Source organism: Quercus suber, unplaced genomic scaffold (genome assembly GCF_002906115.3).
Source record: "Quercus suber isolate HL8 unplaced genomic scaffold, Cork oak 2.0 scaffold_539, whole genome shotgun sequence".
Taxonomy (NCBI): domain Eukaryota; kingdom Viridiplantae; phylum Streptophyta; class Magnoliopsida; order Fagales; family Fagaceae; genus Quercus; species Quercus suber.
The window spans coordinates 65563-71585 of NW_027069987.1; the positions used below are offsets into that span (position 1 = coordinate 65563).

General features: G+C 34.5%; 1 long non-coding RNA gene across 1 annotated transcript; it reads right to left on the reverse strand.

The window, feature by feature from the left end:
• Nucleotides 1–656: 656 nt before the first annotated feature.
• Nucleotides 657–1245, reverse strand: LOC136063540 (uncharacterized). The gene is made up of 2 exons (XR_010625161.1): nucleotides 971–1245; nucleotides 657–880 (listed from the first exon to the last, which is right to left on the reverse strand). It is a non-coding gene; the product is annotated as an uncharacterized LOC136063540 (long non-coding RNA).
• Between the last annotated feature and the right edge of the window lie 4778 nt (nucleotides 1246–6023).

Genomic DNA, 6023 nt, shown 5'->3' on the forward strand with positions numbered 1-6023 from the left:
ACACGACTCACTTGTTGGTTGGCTAAGCGTGGTTAAGAGCATCGTTAGCAATCTCTCTAAATTTATATACTGTTTGGAGAATGAATAGTAACTTTTTCTTTTTACCTACTTATTTTTTTTAAATACACTTTCTAACAGACTCTCTATATTTTTCTCTATCCTATTAAAATATTATTTCTTTATTCTTTTTTTAACATTTCTTCATTCATTCCTAATGTATATATTTTACAAATTCCAAACAATATTAATAATTATATATGTTTTTTTAATGAGAAGTGTTGTGTCTATAACATTTTTTCGCAATATTTTCACAACAAAATCTTATGTGGTAAGTTGTTACTAGTTCTAATTTGAAACCACCACTTAAATTATTTTTTTACTCACCAATATCAACTAATAACAATCTGTCACTTAAAATTTATTATGAAAGTATTGTGAAAATATAGTATGACATTTCTCAATGAAAATATAGTGCAACTGATATGGGTAACCATAGCATGGATATATGTGATTTGCATTAATAGAAACAAATCATCCATCCTTCTATTATTTAACCTCGACCTTTGAAAAAAAATGTATTGAAGATGAATTGGTAGTAAGTGGGAAACACATCTTATTATTTGCTTGAATATATTACAACTACAAATTAAATTAAATAGTTAATTTTCAAAGCATAATATCAATAGAATTAAACATAGATACAAGTTTGAGGGAAATTATTTTGAGTTACTCACAAACGTATAAAACACAAATATAAGACAAGGTATAAGAAACATGCAGAACACTCCTTATGCAATAAACCATGACCATACTTATCTAGTATGCCAGAAGAATCTCTCCATCCATTGTAAAACTTTGAAGGATCGTAGACCTTATGGGCCTGCGATACAACATAAAGAGGAAAATAGCAAAGTAAGTAAATTATTTAATTAATACCAACATTAAGAGGGTGAAAACTATGATTTTTTACCTTCCATGTAGTCAAACATGTTGCATTAACTCCTAGAGCCAAGAAGAATGTCCCTGACCAAATGCAGCTCAGAAATAGCCTTGCTAATGTCCCATCGCTCTTGTGGCAAATCCACAGAGCACGCCACTCCAACCTTGACCATGGATATCAAACACTCCTCTTTTCTATTTGTAGGGCTAAAATTATGATTATCAATCACTTCATCAACATTATTTAAAAGCTTTGAGTCAACAATCTCCATTACACAATTAGGCAAGGCCATGCTAGCATAACGGTGAAGGATAATCTTTACAATCATAGGCCAACTTGCAAAATATAATTGAATTCTTGACTAAGTTAATATGATTTTGAAATTACATGTATGGTACCTACTTCTTGCAGATGTGATTTGCGTTGATATAACCAAATCAAACATATATTATTTGAGCTATAACTTTGAAGAAAAATATATTAATGAGAATGGGAAGCAAGTGGAAAATACTACTTATTATTGGCTGAAAATACTAAAACTGCAAATGAAATTACATAGTTAACTTTCCAAGCATAATATACTCAGGTTCGTAGAATCCGGATATATGACAAGGTATAAGAAACAAATAGAACACTCCTTGTTCAATAAACCAATAGGATGCTTATCTAGTATGCCATTGAAGATGGAGTACGTTCAGGTGTCCACTGAGAATGGGTATTTCTATCGGCATTTTAATTTCCTACTACTATGTTTTGGGAGAATTGGTTTGAGAGGAACATGGCACATTCTCATCAACACGTTAGGTAAAGTTTATGTGAATAACAAATTATATATTTTACAAATTCCAAACAACATTAATAATTATATATGTTTTTTAATGAGAAGTGTTGTGTCTATAACATTTTTTCGCAATATTTTCACAACAAAATCTTATGTGGTAAGTTGTTACTAGTTCTAATTTGAAACCACCACTTAAATTATTTTTTTACTCACGAATATCAACTAAGGGTCATCAAATAGCCCATAGCCCACGGGCCGACCCAAAAACCCGACAGCCCATCGGGCTAATGGGCGGCCCAGCCCGTTGTTATTAAGGCCCATAAGTAGCCCACTAGCCCAGTGGGTTAGGCCATGGGTTAGTTTTTATGCCCATGGGCACCCGGTGGGCTAGCCCAGTAGCCCAGCCCGTTGGCCCAACCTGTTGCCCAGTCCAATAACTTAGAATTTTTAACAAAAATATATAGGAAGTGTATGAAGGATTGATCTTGAAATATTGTAATAGAATTTCTTAAGAAAACTCTCTCAACCACTAAGATACTTAAAGTAATTGTGCTAAACTTAGTTTACTAAATATATATTTTCCTAGTAGTCTAGCAAATTTGAATTAATCATTTGATTTTTTTTTATTAAAGATAAAAATAAAAAACTATTTGAAGCCTTATTTAAAAAAAATTAAATAGATTTGACGATAAAAAAAATTGTAATTAAGTATTAAATTCTTTGATTCTTTCCTTTTAAAAAAACTAGATTGATTATTCCCTTATTAAAAATTGATTATTTATTTCTAAAAATAATAAAATAATATGCTAACACAATCTCATGGGTAGCCCATTAGGCCCAACTTAGTAACCTAGCCCACTAAAGACAAAATGGGCATTGCCCATGGGCGGGGTCATGGGCTAGGGTTTTCTCTTTTGGCCCAGCCCGACCCGGCCCATTAACTAGTTAATAGCCCATTATGCCCAGCCCATTGTGCCCTTGGGCCAAGTAAAAATGGGCCGGGCCAGCCCGACCCGGCCCATTGACGACCCTTAATATCAACTAATAACAACCTGTCACTTAAAATTTATTGTGAAAATATAGTATAACATTTCTCAATGAAAGTATAGTGCAACTGATATGTGTTACCATAGCATGGATATATGTGATTTGCATTAATATAAACAAATCATCCATCCTTCTATTATTTAACCTCGACCTTTGAAAAAAAATGTATTGACGAGGAATTGGTAGTAAGTGGGAAATGCATCTTATTATTTGCTTGAGTATATTACAACTACAAATTAAATTAAATAGTTAATTTTCAAAGCATAATATCAATAGAATTAAACATAGATACAAGTTTGAGGGATATTATTTTGAGTTACTCACAAACGTATAAAACACAAATATAAGACAAGGTATAAGAAACATGCAGAACACTCCTTATGCAATAAACCATGACCATGCTTATCTAGTATGCCAGAAGAATCTCTCCATCCATTGTAAAAATTTGAAGGATCGTAGACCTTATCGGCCTGCGATACAACATAAAGAGGAAAATAGCAAAGTAAGTAAATTATTTAATTAATACCAACATTAAGAGGGTGAAAACTATGATTTTTTACCTTCCATGTGGTCAAACATGTTGCATTAACTCCTAGAGCCAAGAAGAATGTCCCTGACCAAATGCAGCTCAGAAATGGCCTTGCTAATGTCCCATCGTTCTTGTGGCAAATCCATAGAGCACGCCACTCCAACCTTGACCATGGATATCAAACACTCCTCTTTTCTATTTGTAGGGCTAAAATTATGATTATCAATCACTTCATCAACATTATTTAAAAGCTTTGAGTCAACAATCTCCATTACACAATTAGGCAAGGCCATGCTAGCATAACGGTGAAGGCTAAAGCCTCCCTCAAACATGTGATCTGGATGGGATCAAACCAGAGAGTTCGTTTGCCATCACCCAAGGCATCTGGAATGTGTCCTCCAAAGGCATTATAGGCTGCAAAAAAAACTTGGAGAGAGCTTAAGTTTCCAATGAAAGGTGGGATTCTCCTGTGAGATTGTTGTTGCGAACAGCAAGAAACTCCAGCTCTGACAAAGAAGCAAGCTCCTTTGTGATGGACTCTGAAGGTTATTTTACCAACTCCAAGAAATATAAGTTTGGAGCAATGGGAAGGTTTGCAGGAATTTCCCTTGGAAGGAGTTAATAGACAGGTTCAATCGTCGCAACCTGAGTAGACGACCAACTTCATCTACAATTGCCTCCAATGTTGTTGTTGGAGAGCTCGATTACCCTAATGAAGCTGAGGTTGCCTATGAATGGAGACAAGGAACCCACCAAACCTCTAGAACCCAGATCTAATACAGTGACTCTTCTATGCTGTGGCCGCACGCAACACCTTCCCACTCGCAGAAATGGAGGGAATCATTCCACGAGCTCAAAATGTTTCAGGGTCGTGTTATTTGCTTTTTGAAGGCCAACAAAGCTTGATGATCTGTCTCATTCCCACCAAAATAACTGAAGGTGGAAGTACTGCTACCAGCAAAAATAGTAGGAATTTTACATGCAGGAGTGCAATGAACAGAGAAGAATGGCTTGGAAGTGAAAATCCTCTTCCTTGCTTTTTCATTTCCAATGTGCAAAATTTAGGTTCGCTTAATAAAATAGGGCGTCTATATAGTGGAAACATGGGTGCACAAGGTATTGATGATAACAAAATAGGCGTCACTTCTACAAAGGCCTAGACCTTTTTTTTTTTTTTNCCAAAGGCATTATAGGCTGCAAAAAAAACTTGGAGAGAGCTTAAGTTTCCAATGAAAGGTGGGATTCCTCCTGTGAGATTGTTGTTGCGAACAGCAAGAAACTCCAGCTCTGACAAAGAAGCAAGCTCCTTTGTGATGGACTCTGAAAGGTTATTTTTACCAACTCCAAGAAATATAAGTTTGGAGCAATGGGAAAGGTTTGCAGGAATTTTCCCTTGGAAGGAGTTAATAGACAGGTTCAATCGTCGCAACCTGAGTAGACGACCAACTTCATCTACAATTTGGCCTCCAATGTTGTTGTTGGAGAGCTCGATTACCCTAATGAAGCTGAGGTTGCCTATGAATGGAGACAAGGAACCCACCAAACCTCTAGAACCCAGATCTAATACAGTGACTCTTCTATGCTTGTGGCCGCACGCAACACCTTCCCACTCGCAGAAATGGAGGGAATCATTCCACGAGCTCAAAATGTTTTCAGGGTCGTGTTATTTGCTTTTTGAAGGCCAACAAAGCTTGATGATCTGTCTCATTCCCACCAAAATAACTGAAGGTGGAAGTACTGCTACCAGCAAAAATAGTAGGAATTTTTACATGCAGGAGTGCAATGAACAAGAGAAGAATGGCTTGGAAGTGAAAATCCTCTTCCTTGCTTTTTCATTTCCAATGTGCAAAATTTAGGTTCGCTTAATAAAATAGGGCGTCTATATAGTGGAAACATGGGTGCACAAGGGTATTGATGATAACAAAATAGGCGTCACTTCTACAAAGGCCTAGACCTTTTTTTTTTTTTTTTTTTTTTTTTGGGTATGATTGATGCCTTACTTGAGCTTGACAAGATAAGCTGCGAGTGTTCCTCAAAAAAGAAAAAAAGAAAAGAAAGAAAAGGTGCGAGTCTATTTAGAGCAAATGCAGGTGCACCCGGGTTTAATCGATGATGCAAAATAGGTCTCTATTAGTATTTATTACAGGCCCCACGCGTTTGACGTAGCTATAATCAATTAATTGCAAATGTACTGCTGTCATGTCAATTTTTTTTTTTTATGGTATTTTATTTTAAACTAATATGTTTTAACGGTACAAAGTTTTTTTTTTCAAATAAGTTTGGAGAGAAATTTTACAAACTTCTCATATATTTTTATATTGAGTATAAATTTTAAAAATCTAACTGTTAGAATGCATGTTCTTATTATATTCTTCATGCATGTAAAATTTCAAAAAAATCAAAAATCAATTGATAGACATCAAATAAATGTTAAAATTTCAAAATTTTATGATCTAAAATTTTGTATAAAAAATAAGTTTATTGATTGTATAGTAAATAATATCCAATTTAAACGAAATTTAATACGCATGTTAAGAACATAAGGAACATGAAATACAACAGTTAGATTTTCAAAATTCACACAAAAAAAAGAGATATATGAGAAGTTTGAAAATTTTTTCTGCAAACTAGTTTGGAGAAAAACTTTGTTCATTTCCTAATGAATACATCAAATAAATTGTTTTCCTAGTTGAAGCATGATCATTTGTTTACTTTTGCATGAAATA